The 14,803-nt window shown below is 43.1% G+C and overlaps 1 protein-coding gene and 1 long non-coding RNA gene across 4 annotated transcripts in view; one reads left to right on the top strand and one right to left on the bottom strand.

The window, feature by feature from the left end:
- Window positions 1-14,803, top strand: part of ACSL4 (acyl-CoA synthetase long chain family member 4) — an 83,526-nt gene that overhangs the window by 11,116 nt on the left and 57,607 nt on the right. The window lies entirely within an intron of this gene.
- LOC309333617 overlaps window positions 1-14,803 on the bottom strand; it is a 32,243-nt gene that overhangs the window by 12,331 nt on the left and 5,109 nt on the right. For both annotated transcript variants that reach the window (XR_014152596.1, XR_014152597.1), the window contains exons 2-3: window positions 11,993-12,148; window positions 10,608-10,752 (exon numbers count right to left, since the gene is read on the bottom strand). This is a non-coding gene — a long non-coding RNA (uncharacterized lncRNA). The remainder of the gene's footprint in view (window positions 1-10,607; window positions 10,753-11,992; window positions 12,149-14,803) is intronic.

Genomic DNA, 14,803 nt, shown 5'->3' with positions numbered 1-14,803 from the left:
TTGCCCAAGGCTTTCTAGGGAGCTTCATGTTTGAGAAGAAATTTTAAACTGGGTTTTCCACCTTCAAGCCCCAACCTGAGCCACATTTGCTCTGCACTCGCAATTAGCAATTAAGGGTATCTCAGTCCTACTAGAGTCTAGGAATGGTACAGAAGTATTTAACAAAGCAAGGTGTCCATTATTCTGAAAGATAGATCTTTTTTCTCCTGTCATCCATTAGGCCTTGCTACTGTCTTACTTAGATCTATGAGGAACTTAGCCCAGGAACACAGGGAGCTGCCTTAAGTCAAATTGGACTGTGCGTCCATCTAGGGGATTATCCATACTTACCTTCCCTCTGCTCTTTCAAGGCATGGTCTGCGATTTAGAGCTCCATGTCTGGGCATTCCCTTTCTTTTTGCTCCACAGCTTTCCCCACAAAAGCCCCTGCCCTTTAAAGTCTAATCAGAACAAACAGCAACCTACAGAAAACCTAAATTGACATTTGCTCTGATTGAAGACTAAAGAGTGGGACTTCATGGGGCCAAAGAAAGAAAGAAGGTAAATGTAGATAAGCCATAGCTCAGCATTGCCTATTCTAGTTGGTAGTGGCCTTCTAGGGTCTCAGGCTTGTTTTTTCACACTTTCCACTAACTTGATGACAAGGATTGAACCTGATACCTTCTCATGCACAGCATATGCTCTACTGCCACTCAGCTATGGTATGTCCCTAGAATTCTCAAGGTGGGGGCTTACATCTCTTCCAAGCTCCATGCCACACATCTCTGTTGAAGATTTAAGACAGCAGAGGCCCTGGTAATCTTCACTTCCTACACACTGCAGTCCAGATCCTGCTTGGGTTCCCCTTTGGCTACTGCCGTTAAAAGAGGTGGGAGACCAGAACTTCTAGATGCATTCATAGATCTAATATCATGACTGTTTGGGCCCTTGCAGAGAGGGGAGAAAGAACAGCTTTGTGCCCCAAAGACCTTACAGTCTAACAAATGTCAATAGAGGGAGGGGAGGTGAAGATGAGAGAAACAAGCAGCAGAAAGAAAATAAAAATGGGAGAGGCTGAGGAACAAGGGACACCAATGTGCCTGATTGGCATTTGCTTATTTTCATACCCTCCAAACTGACATTGAAAGTGTTAGTTTCTCATTAAAAGTTAATCTTTAATGACCTATAGGGAGCAGTAGTCAGAGCCCCCAGCTGCTGGGACAGGAACAGTGCCAGCATTCATATGCCGCATAACGGAAGGGTTGGGAGAAATGGAATAGCAACAGGTGTGAATTTATGTTCCTTGGGCACACAACAATTCTCATTCAAAGAAGCTGAGTGGAAGGCAGGCTTGGCTACAGAACACCATAGAGGAACATAATCAGGTAATCAGGTAATCAGAAACCCCAAATGCATTATGCTTTGACTATCGTTTTTAGCAGGGGTTGCCAATCTTTTTGGGCTTGTGCACAAATTTGCAAACTGGAGAAACTATCATGGGTGCCACACACAAAATGCAACCAAATACACAGCACAACTGACTTTATTTACTGCAGTAGAGGACTTCTTTCAAACCTAATTTTGGTAGAGGTAGTGAACTTTGGGAATCAGGGAAGCAACCTTTTATTTTATTTTTTAATTCTTTACAGTTATATACTGTTTGATTGCAAGGGGAAAAACTTCCTCAGGTGCATGTTCATTCATAGTCACCACAATGTCTCCAGCAATTAGCAACCATGGAACCATAGTATTGTAGAGTTGGAAGGGACTATGAGGGTCCAACCCCCTGCAATGTGGGGTTAATCTCAATCCTGAGATTAAGAGTCTTATGCTCTACCAACTGAACTATAGGAATCTAGGAAGCTGCCTTACGTTGAGACATAAATTGGTCCATCTAACTGTATTGTCTACTGAAACAAAGTGGCTCTCCCGGGTTTCAAACAGAGGTCTCTCTCAGCTTAACAGTAAGGAAATTCATTAACAACAACTCCTCATTAGGACTTTGGCTACCATTATTGTAAAAGGTAAAGGGACCCCTGACCATTAGGTCCAGTCGCGGACTCTGGGGTTGCGGCGCTCATCTCGCTTTATTGGCCGAGGGAGCCGGCGTACAGCTTCCGGGTCATGTGGCCAGCATGACTAAGCCGCTTCTGGCAAACCAGAGCAGTGCACGGAAATGGCGTTTACCTTCCCGCCAGAGTGGTACCTATTTATCTACTTGCACTTTGCCGTGCTTTTGAACTGCTAGGTTGGCAGGAGCTGGGACCGAGCAATGGGAGCTCACCCCATTGCAGGGATTCAAACCACCGACCTTCCAATCGGCGAGCCCTAGGCTCTGTGGTTTAGACCACAGCGCCACCTGCATCCCTACCATTATTGTAGCCAACCAAAAATGTCACAAGATAGTATGCAAGCTTTCAAGTTCTCTAGAACTCTTCATTAGGCTAGCATACCACCTAAAACTAATATCCAGCTTTGCACATCTAAAAACTGCATCATTTCCTGTGTTTTCTTCCTATCAAGGAAGAATAACAATAGAGTTTTATATTCTAGAGATGTGGAATTGGCCATGGTATGAAATTTGAAAACTGTGTAGCACCTAACAGAGCCCACTTTAAATGTCTGCTACCTCCTCCCACATGCCATATTAATGCTCTTACCAGATGCAGACTCTACTCACCTGTAAGACCAGTAAGTCCAGGGTCTAAGGTTACCTAGCTGCACCCCTGAGCACAGGACAGGCTAGGAAGTGCAAATGAACACAACAAAACAGATTATTATCCTTCAGCAAAATTATGGTGGTGGTGATTCAAAGCCTCAGGAAATAATTGTTGACATGAGAATGGGGTTGTTACAAGTGTGTGCCTACTTTCACCTGTGAAACGTTGGAGGGGTGGGTTGTTTTTTTGGGGGGGTAGGCTTCCCGCCCTTCTAAAAAAGAGGACCCTCTCTTGGGCTAATGAAGGTTTATCTGAATTGTCAGCTCCAATGTCATCTTAGACCCCTCATTGTTTTCTCTTGTAGGATTAGCCAGCAATGCAACTTCTCATATGAATTGTCAAAGACAACACACACACTCATGGATTTCCTTCCATCAGTGGCACCACGTCACTGCAGCCATAGCAACCGCTTTCATCTTAAAGGCACAGGAATGCGTAATGCTCCAGTTGCATGAATTCAAGGCAGCCGCTTTGTTAGCCTTCCTCAACAAGACAATGAATGATAGATTATTATGTCCCGTCTGGGAAGCGGTGGGGGAGAAACTCTCCTCTGGGATGGTAGTGCTGACTCAAGGATAATTTATTTCACTGAGGGAGGGTGGTACGAATCTCTTGGTAAGAAGAGAACAAGAGCAGCACAATTTGTGCCTCCCAGCCTGCATATTTTTCTTGTCCGCAGCAACAAGAACCAACTGTTCAGAAATATGCTGCCGTCACCAATATGGAAATAGATTGCCTGATAAGGAGCTACTGAAATAAACTTGCTTTGTAAAGACAATGGAAGCGACAAGTACCTGAATGAGAGGCTTTCACTGATTCTATTTTGTAATTCTTCTAAAATACTGAAGAAATGACCTTTAATTCATAGTTGTCCTACTATTGTATTTTTGTATTTTTATTCATTTTTATCCCTTGTGGCTTTAAATTATGACAAATACAATGAATTTCAACATGACAAAAAATAATGCAAGTGTTGTGGAGTGTTTTGTTCCTAGCTGGCTGTCCGGAACTCTGCTCTGTTCCAGGATATTCTGTTCTATTAACCCTCGCCCTTGGAGGTTTCGTGCCAACTCCTCCAGCATTCCATGGCCACTGGGCATGCTCGGTCTTCATTGAAGGGATTTCACACATGAGTTCCCCTCCCCCCTAAGTTTTTTGGTACTTCTGCAAACCCTGAGGTTTACCTAAGTCTGCTGCTACCTCCCTCTTGATATTCTTGATATCCTCTTAATAGACATTCTATTAAGGAGTAGAATATCTTTATCATTACTAACTATACAGCTCTTTATATTCTGAACTGAAGGCAAAGTTTATTCTTGTTGCTGAAGAATACTGTTCCTAGCAAACCCAAGATCATTGAATAGAATAACGTTTTTAACTGTAGCTGCTTTTAGAATGTTTTTAACTCAATTGTTCCCAGCATGTTTTAACTGTTCCACAGTGTATTCCTTCGGGAGGGAAAGAAGGTCAATCAATAAAATCATCCAGTCAATAAAATAAGCTGTGTTACATATCTAAGCAGGCTCAATAATAAAAGATCTCTGGAGGAAAGGACGCCAAGGCACAAGATTGCCAGTGCATCAGTTTATCATCAGAGGTCCCTCTCCAGATGCATCTGCCTTCAGAGATTAGGTCAATGGAGGTTGGGAAGAGGCACTCTAGGGTTATGCAAAGACCACAGAGAGGCATTGTCTCCCCTTGAAACTTGCCTGCCACCTACAATTTTTTGTGGCAAGGGAAGACCTTTTTTGTGATAGGGATGCAACAAACATTCAGAGCAAATGTGTTCACAAATGCAATCACTTCTGCTCAAATTATAAAGAGTCAGAATGGCGCAGCCCATCTCAAGCATCGATCTTGATCATCTGAGTCCACCATTCTCCACTGCTGAGTTCCCCATCCATTTCTCCCAAGAGGGCAAAGAACTCAGCTTAGGAGACAGAACCAGGATGACAGAGGGATTCATTGAAGATGGGTTGAAGCCTGTAAAGTGGGATCTTATCATGGACATGTGTGCGTGTGCATGCGTGCCCACAAAAAATTATAACAAAGCATTCCCAAAAGTCAAAATATGGACCACTTTGTACTAGGAATAAGTACAAGGACATTTTGTATAACTGTCACTTTAATTACTTTAAACACGAAGTAGTGGTTATCTGCTGAATAAAGAGTGCATTTCATTCATTTCATTCCGCGCAACTGTACAGACCGTGTATTGTTCCTTCAGGCTAAGGTAAAATAGACAAGAGAGTATGTTTGGTCTGCCTATAAGGAATAACCTGCTGAGAAACATCCTAAAAACTTAATAGAAGAGCTTCACAGGGCACAAAAATAATAAAAGAAAAATACTCCTATGGCTATTTTCTGATAAATCCAATGGGTGAAACAGGTATAGGCTTAGATTTCAATTGTGAAGTAGAGGCCAATTTATACATGATGGGTGGGAATGGCAGCAGGAAAGAAAAGTGCAGAAATGGCTAAGAAACCTTGGCTAATAAGCAGGGATGGTGCATGGAAGCTATGATGCAGCAACGTATGGAGGGCCACTGGTTCTGATAGTGGCCTAACATGTTCCTAATACTCTCATCAAAGAAGTGGCACATACCTGGGTGGTGGCTAGCTATGTACTTAAAGATGCCACAAATAAAGATCCTAAGTGTGAGCTTGCGTCATGTTTTGCATCCAACAGAGTGTGCACTGTTACCTGTGCTTGGGTGTGGGTGTGCCTCTAGTCTTTTGAGCCAGGGATAAGGCAAGAGCATAGCACACAAGAGGCTGATAAAAGGCTAGGTCTGTCTTTATGCAATTTGCAGGCCTTTCTGCTGTTGCTGTCCATGCCTCTGATGACTATACATGCCTTAGGACAGGGATGGGGAATCTGGGGCCCTGGAGATGTTTTTGGACTACAGCTCCCATCATCACCAGCTGGGGCTGATGGAAGTTATAATCCAACTGCCTTGGGAGGGCCTTAAACTCCTCATCCTTGCTTTAAGCATCAAAACTCAGCAATGTAATCTTAAGTGACTTTTTTAAAAACTACTTTGTGACTGAAGGTGAGTGAAGAAGGAAGAAGAGTTTGGGTTTGATATTCCACTTTATCACTACCCGAAGGAGTCTCATTCATTCTCCTTTACCTTCCTCCCACACAACAAACACTCTGTGAGGTGAGTGGGGCTGAGAGACTTCAGAGAAGTGTGACTAGCCCAAGGTCACCCAGCAGCTGCATGTGGAGGAGTGGGGAATCGAACCCGGTTCACTAGATTACGAGTCCACAGCACTTAACCACTACACCACACTGGCTGTGACCGTGATGGTTATAACCTGGAAGAGTGGGGTGGGAACACTACATTTCTCTTCTGCCACTGCTGAGTAGAAGCCTAAGAAGGTGGAAGGTCCAGAAAGTTACTGACCAAAACGAAAAGACTCAGTTCACGAAGTTTAGCAGCTACAATACTGTGATGACGGAGGCGTAAAGTACTTATGCTGCACAGCTGCAGTGTGGATAACATCAGCCTGCATCCATTACGGCTGACCCCGATGCAAAAACCCTTTTGTATAACTTGTACTATGACAACTTCCTTCACCAAGTTGCCGCTCAGTGGAGGCAGATGGCAAGTACAATGTGTCATGACTGTTGTTGAGGACAAGCAGGGATAAAGAGGGCAAGAAATGTCACAACTTCTTGTCATGTCCAAAGCTGATATTTTGTCACTTCCTATTGTCCCAACTTCTTGTCATGTCCAAAGCTGATATTTAGGAGTAGCCAGTGTGGTGGGACAGTGCTGCAGAGCTGCTGTCCTGGCACTGATGTCATTGCAATTTTCCTGAATGGTGTGGGGGGCAGGCAGACAACAGGCAATAAGCTGAAAAGCGAGGTAAAATGTTTTACATACATAAATGAATAGAAATCCAGCGCAAGATACTATCAAACTAGAAAAGGAAGTGGGAGGAGGACATATCTCATGCACTAGCCATCAACTACCATGCAGGGTTAGTGCTACCAGTGCTTGACTTTGTGGAGTTTTGATAGTATTGTTTTTTGCCACATAGCTCTTGATAGCTGTTATAACACAAACTGATTCAGCATGATGGCCACTCAGGAAAGCCTTTACCTGGGAGCACTCATGCAACTGAGTCCCATAAGGAGCTAAGAATACCTTGGTTCACAGGTACACCTAACAGAACCCACTACAGTATTGTTATTGTAGCTTCAAAGGAGCTTAGTCCCAAATACAATGGAACTCGGTGGGATTTATTTCTGAAGAAACATGCTTAGAATCTGGCTGCCTGCATATTGCTAAAGAGTTGTGCATTTTTAATCACAACAACTATGCATATGAGCGGTTTTTATCTGAGTTATTTTTATCTTAAAGAACATCTAGGTGTTAGCTTCACACACATTTCTATCACAAAAGAATGCATTTGCATTTAAATTCTCTCACCATCTTATTCCTACAGAGCTGCCATGGTGAATGGATAACAATGCTATATGGATGAAATACCATGAACTCCATAGCTCCTGACCTTTGTTACAATTGGCAAGAAACTAAGAGATGTAATAGATCAAAGTCTGAATTGAATCATTAATTACAACATGTTAGACAAGCAGAAACCTGCCAGTTGTGCTCTCATTGTTTTAGGAGTAAAAATTAAAAATGCCTTTTTAGTTAGCCAGGTGACAACCAAAGGGGGGAAAAACAGAGCTGGATTGAGATGCCCAGGCTTGCAAATCAATAAACAGACATAGGCAGGTTATGAAACATCCTCTTGAGTTGACTCAGGATAATAATCTGCCTAATGCAACAAAAATCAAAAAATACAGAAAAAAAAATGCATTTCTGTTTTGCTTGTCTCTCACCTATTACTGGTGGGTCAATTCCTGAAAAAGATTTGAGAGTAGGAGGGGCAGGAAAACAAGGGAGGTGCAGGTCTGAAGTTTCATAACCTGGATCCAGTATTTCAATTAGGCACCATTGGTTGTCAGAAAAGTATTCACTATCACCAAAATAATATAAGGCATTGGGATAGCACTTTCCAGAAGGTGGGCTATGGAGATTCTTTAAATGAGAGATTCTTTGACTTTACTTCATGCTCACAATTGCACAAATAACCATAATTGGTTGCAGGATGCATATTCTGTCAGGTCAGCCTGGATACTCATCAAATATGTGGATGATACTAAGCTGGGAGGGGCATAAGAGCCAACTTCAGTGGGCCGTGGGTGCTTGGGCACCCACAAAGTCAATGAGCAAAGCTGGAGAGAGGCAGTCAGCCAGCCTCTGTGGCACAGCCCCCGAGAATCAGTTCAGTTCCACCCTCCGCAGCCAGGGAGTCACCCTTTTCTGGGTGGGGCTCAGACATGGAGGTAGAGTCTCTCTACCTCCAAGTCTGAGCTCCTCCCAACGGAAAAGGATACCTCTCTGGTCGTGGAGAGGAGATGGAAGAGTCACCATCAGCCGCAACACAGATGTGTGACGTCACATGCACACACCTGCACATAGTGCGTATGATGTCACATGCACAACATGCAATGTTGCACTGCATTTTTGAAGGAGCCCCCCCTCCCCCAACATGATGTGATGTTGCATGTCTTGTGTGTGGCATCACACACATTATGTGCAGGTGTGTGTATGTGACGTCACACATCCGTGTTATGGCGGCGGGCCCCCACAATCCTGAGGGCGAGATTGCACCCCTGGGGAGGGGTAACTAATGCAGCAGAAGACAGAATCAGGATTCAAGATGACCTTAACAGATTGGAGAACTGGCCCTAAACTAACAAAATGAATTTCAATAAGGACAAATGTAAGGTTCTGCACTTAGGCAGGAAGAACCAGATGCACAAATATTAGATGGGGTGGACACACCTGGCTTACTCATCAAATATGTGGATAATACAATAGCCACCTTCAAATATCTAATAGAAGATGGAGCAAGTTTCGCCTGCTTGAGAGTAGGACCCAAACAAATGGCTTCAAATGACAAGAAATGAGATTCCAACTAAACATCAGGAAGAACTTTCTGATGCTAAGAGCTGTTCAGCAGAGGAACAGACTCCCTTGGAAGGTGGTGGACTCTCCCTCCTTGGAGGTTTTTAAGCAGAGGTTGGATGGCCATCTGTCATGGATGCTTTAGCTGAGATTCCCGCATTGCAGGGGGTGGGACTATTTGGGGTCCCTTCCAATTCTACAGTTCTATGATTCTATGATAGTGATGTTGTAAACAGACATCCTAAGCATAAGTCATTGTATTCTATGCTTTAGACACACCAGATTATTACGCAGAGAACTTCTGTCTTAGGATGTTAGATGACTGGGCAACTTGGTTTTCAACAGAAGTGGATTTAGGGGAGCATGACCTGCCTGGTGGTACTGTGCCTGGATGGTCATCTGTCTTGAATGCTTTAGTTAAGATTCCTTCATTGCAGGGGGTTGGACTAGATGACTCACGGGGTACCTTCCAACTCTACAAGTTTATGATTCTTCTGAGAAGTAGTTCACTTGCAAAACCAAGTCATTAACTTTAGCTAGAAATCTATGTTGATATGAAAGATGATGAAATGTATTTAAAGAATTTGCTGGCATGCTCTTGCTGCCTTCTTTGCTGCTCTCGGTCACTGGTTATGTGACATGCTGTAGACATCTAGAGCAAGGCAAGTCTTTAACACATGCTTTGGCAGCCCAGTGTGAAATATCTGTTGCTAGTTATTCATTCCTACTAGGCCGAAGGTTAATGCTGGTCACTGGCATCTCATGGCTTAAAACTGGTGTTTGCTGTTATATACAAGCATATTACAAAGCTGCACTTCCACTGCAGATATGTGTTTTGCTGGCTATTTATAATGCACCATGATTGTAAGCATATAAGCACACAGAGATGGTACTCATGCCAAATCAGAAGTCAAAAATAGACTTCAAGGGTATGTGACGGCAAAACTGCTGTACGGCAATTGATGGAACTACAATTTCTCAGTTTCTGTTTTTGTATGAATAATTTAACTTATCACCATACGGTTATGAAGTAAGTCAAGGATATATTTCCAAAAGGTAACATCAGTGGATAGAAGACCTTCTGGCTTGGATCTATTTGTCTGGGTTTTGTTGGTCACAGCCTGATCTTTTTTAAGTTTTCGGAATAAAATAAAATTCAGAATAAAATGTTTCTACAAAACAACATTTCTATACGACATGCAATCCCTGATGCTTCTGCTTCTCCTAAAGCCATATCAGACCCAAACGTCTCCACAGTTTCCCGAGGCATAGGTGAGTTAGTCAGTATCAGCAAAACAACTACTTCTGCAGCCCCTCCAAAGGCTTGCCATACATCAAGAAAATTCCTGATGTGCCCTGACATCTCCAGCAGAAACGGTTTGTTCCCAAAAAAAGTATCCAGAGCTGTTTTTAAGGGCTGAACCCACGTCACGACAGAGCTAGTGGGGGGAAAGGTGCCATTTTCAACAGAGAAGTGGACAGGAGAGGTGTTTCAGTCTCCTCCTGCCTTCCATTTCACCCCACAATAATCTATTTCATCACTAGCCAATTTTCTCTGTGATACAGCAGCATGTGCCTGAATATTTTGATGGCACAGAAACCAGCTGTGGTGATAGTGTTGCAGAGGAAAAGCAGTAGCTTGCAATGACTTGTATTCAAACCAGGACTCGGGTCTGAAAGATGTAGACATGTTGCAGAGTAAAAATAAACTGAGTATATCCGGGCATGTACTTTCCAACCATCACTGAGTGAACTCAACCATACATTATAGAAGTATATCCAGACTGAATGCCACAGCATTGGCATAGGCAACAGCACAAGGATATGACTTTTAAAATTAAGCTTGGATCTCACATACAAGCATAGGGTTATGATCCTATTGACCAGTTAGCTATTGTGTAAAAACAAGTGCCCTGACCTGTTAGATAAGGCGAAGGGTCCATCTACTCCAGCACTGCTTGTGGACATCCAGCCAGCTTTTGTGATATTCATAAGCAAGGTCGGAAGGCAACAGTACTCCCCCACCAGATGCCTTCTAACAAGTATCCAGAGGTACGCCGAACCTGAAAATTACATTTAAGCTATCATGGAAAATAAGAGTTTTAGGCATACACTCCATAAATTTATCTAAACCCCTTCAAAATCATCTTTGCCATGGCCATCATGGCCACTACACTGGGTCTGAAGTACTAAATGTTTTGTATCACTAACTGTCTAAAGTGGCCAAATCATTATTCCTATGGACATGTAAGCCTACTCTCTTTTGCTACCTTTCCGTTCTGGAGAGTTTTGCAGAACTTGAAAGCTTACATAGTCTTTGGTAAACACACACAAGAGGTAGTTATGCTGGCCTGTAAAGGGGGGGGGGGGAAATCAAAAATCCACATTAGGGCGATACCATTATTAATCTAACTAAAATGTTACAAAATAGTGTGCAGGCGTTTCCCAGAACACTTCAATAGGCTAGATAGTAAACAAAGAGGAAGTAGGAGAAGAAGAAAAAAATGGACCAGCAAAGCCAACAAATCTACACGAGGTTAGAAAGTTAGATTTGTTAAATTTATAGATATCACTTCTCCCTACAAAAAAACCCCAAATCATGTACAAAGTAAAAATACAATAAAAATGACACAAGCATGCTAAAAAACATAGAATAAAATATCATAAATGGGTTAACCCCCATCACAGCCAGCCACCCACCCACCCATTCTAAGATGAAATAAAAACAGGACAAACATTTAGAGTCTTAAGATGGAGTGTGGAAGGAGACAGCAGATTGAAATTAGGGCCTGCTAGGAATTTTGTGGGTTTCAGGCTTCATCCATTAATAATAGAAATGATGGCCAATAATAGAAATGGGAAAATTAAAATGGCAGTATGTTGAAGGCACTAGAAATCCTTATGGCTTATTTTTGGGGTCTGCAATGTTTCATAATTATTATTTTTTGCATAATTCATTATAAATCTGAAAAGTGCATGCTTCACTCAGGGCAGATTAGGATTGGGTGAGCAGTACACACACACTGGGCAATGAGCCGAAGGGACACATCGTCTCTAAGGCCAGTCATGTTGATTGCCTTTGATTTAATTGTGTTCCCTTAGACAAAGAAGATAACAAAAAGAGCTGCTTAGAAAAGCAGACATGATGCTACAAATTTACCTAGGTTTTAGGCAACTATACAGTAATGAAATGGGCCTATATGCTGGTCTGCTGGAACGCGTAGGGTTAATTGTTCCTCCAATGTCACTTTCCGATATAAATCTCCCTTCCTGTCTTTAACTGATATGTATTGAAGTTCTCACCCTGGCCACCAGGAGTATCGTGTATATAGTTTTCACTCAGGTCCACGTCGGTTACTTTAAGCGGGAAACCCTGGGTTGTTGTTGCTACAATGTTGACAGCGGGCTGCCTATAAAAGCAGGCCGGCTGAGCTGTTTGCTGTTCAGTTCTGTTCTGGCCTCTGAATAAACAAGAGCTGTTTGAAGAATCACTGTGTCGTCTGATATGTTCACCCACAACTTAACATTAACTATTCTGTACCTATATGGAAATGTTTTCTCCAAAGTGGGTTCTCCTTCATAGAGAGCACGTGTTGTGGTGGGAGTAACCATGACTTCCTCTGTTGCTGGGCGGGTTAGTTTGGATGGCCATGAGTTTGATTGGGCACCTCCAATGTTGCTGGGGAAAATTTATTGTTGCAATTTTATTTGATTGATGGGGGTGCTATATAGGTCCCTGTGCGCAGCGTTGAGCTTCCTCTTTTCGCTGCGCACATTGGATTACTCGCCCACCCTCCCTTTCTTTAGGGTTTGTTCAAACTGACCTTGCTATGCCTTGTCAATGTGGTGTAGTGGTTAAGAGCGGTGGACATGTAATCTGGTGAACCGGGTTCACTTCCCTGCTCCTCCACCTGCAGCTGCTGGGTGACCTTGGGCCAGTCACACTTCTCTGAAGTCTCTTAGCCTCACTCACCTCACAGAGTGTTTGTTGTGGGGAGGAAGGAAAAGGAAGTTGTGAGCCGCTTTGAGACTTCTTAGGGTAGTGATAAAGCGGGATATCAAATCCAAACTCCTCCTCTTCTTCTTCTTCTTCTTCTTCTTCTTGTCATGGGGGCGTCTGCTTTAGAGCGGGGGCTCGGACGAATTTTACTATTTGGCTGATTGGCTGTTGCCATTTGGGTTTTGCCTACTGCGTAGCAAATCATCACAACTTGTAAGGTTGTGATTAGGCATTGGTTAATTTTTGGTTGGTGGAGGGGATGTGGTTGGCTGTGCCTGCTCCTCCAATGCTGCTTCTGCAAGGGTATTCCATTAAAGGAATCCAGGGGCTCGCCATGCTTTTGTCCGAATCCCTGGCAAAGGACCAGGGCCACACAAGAGCCCCTGGGAGCATTTGGGGAAAGGTGAGAGCCTGGCACCCAGCTTTATTCTCTCCCCAAAATTGTTTGCCCTTACTGACTTCCACACGGGTGTGGTTGTCAGTTCTGTTCCTACCTCCAAGTGGGAACAGACAGTCGCTAACCAATGCCTAAGCAACCACTCACATACTGTAATTCAATAAAGTTGTGGCCAAAATTATGCCAAAAACCAAAACAAAAATGATGTGTGAACCGTGTTTTATTTGGGGGTGTCTTGGGGGTCCTCGACACTCAATGGGACAAACAGCAACTTGTTTATGTTCATGTGCACACAATTTAGATTGAGCAAACAGTATGAGGGGAAGGATCATATCTCGTTTTAGTGTTGCAGACTAGATCCAATTTGGGATCTGAATCCAAAAAACATTGGGGAATATGATCACAGATTTCCTGTAGTTTAGCTATTTTGGCCCTCAGAAAGCAGTAAGAAGTCTTACTGTTCAATTAACAATACAGTGGTACCTCGGGTTACAGACGCTTCAGATTACAGACTCCACTAACCCAGAAATAGTACCTCGGGTTAAGAACTTTGCTTCAGGATGAGAACAGAAATCGTGCGGCGGCAGCAGGAGGCCCCATTAGCTAAAGTGGTACTTCAGGTTAAGAACAGTTTCAGGTAAAGAGCAGACCTCCAGAACAAATTAAGTTCTTAACCCGAGGTACCACTGTACAATTCACCTTTCCACTTAAGGCCATGGAAATGACCCACTGCCTTATAAAGGCTGGATTGCTTCTTTAGTTAACAAAGAGGTTCTGAAGAACACATTACAGATATGTGTGGCATAATTTCTTTATCCTGAGTCAGTTCTAGCACGGTACTGTGTACTCTGCTGGGCAGAGGCTATTCAAGTTTCAGGAAAATGTATTTTCCAGCCTTTTTACCAGAGACTACTCTTAGAAGAAGAAGAAATCGGTTCCCTTCAAATGTTTTGTACTACAGCTCCTATTATCCTGTAACAATAGCCATATTTGTTGCAGCTGACAGAAGTTGTAGTCAAAAATATCTAGAGAGCACCAGGCTGAGGAAGGCTGAGCTAGGAGTTAAACCTCGTACTACATACACAAGTTGACCGCCTTTTTTGTGTGTGTGCACTTGTATGACAGAACAGCAAACGAAACAAAGGTGTATTTACAAACTATTCACAAAAAGGGCTCATCCACACTTCCACTTGTCCCATGATTTCTGGACACAGGACAAAGGAAGAACCTTTTGGACCCATGCCTAGAAATTACAGGGCAAATGGAAATGCGAATGAACCAAAAGAGGGAGAAAAGTTTGCACAGCAAAAAAAGCAGAATGCCATTGAACACCAGCTGCTTGGAAGTGCAATGGGAAGAGTGTTTTTGTGCTCAGATCCTGCTTGCAGGCCTGACATAAGCATCCATTTGACCATAGTGATAACAGAATGCTGGACTAGACAGGCCCTTGACATGATCCAGCAAGCCTGGTATGAAAAATCCAGTATCTGACAACCATATCCACTCATGCTAATAATATATGCAGCCTTGTAAGCTAAGATTGCATTTCTATCTCACATGAAAGAATAAGGAAGGATTTAACTGGATGTTGACTACACATCCATCCACTGTTGTAACAGAAAGGGGAGAGGAGGTAGAAAGTGGGGTTTTCATTCAAGGATTAGGCAGGGAATGTGCGCTTAAACCTTAGGAATCAATTAACAATTTTGCCTTGGTA

This window comes from Podarcis erhardii (genome assembly GCF_964252035.2).
Source record: "Podarcis erhardii genome assembly, chromosome: Z".
In the NCBI taxonomy this organism is placed as follows: domain Eukaryota; kingdom Metazoa; phylum Chordata; class Lepidosauria; order Squamata; family Lacertidae; genus Podarcis; species Podarcis erhardii.
This window is presented reverse-complemented; position numbering and strand designations above follow the sequence as displayed.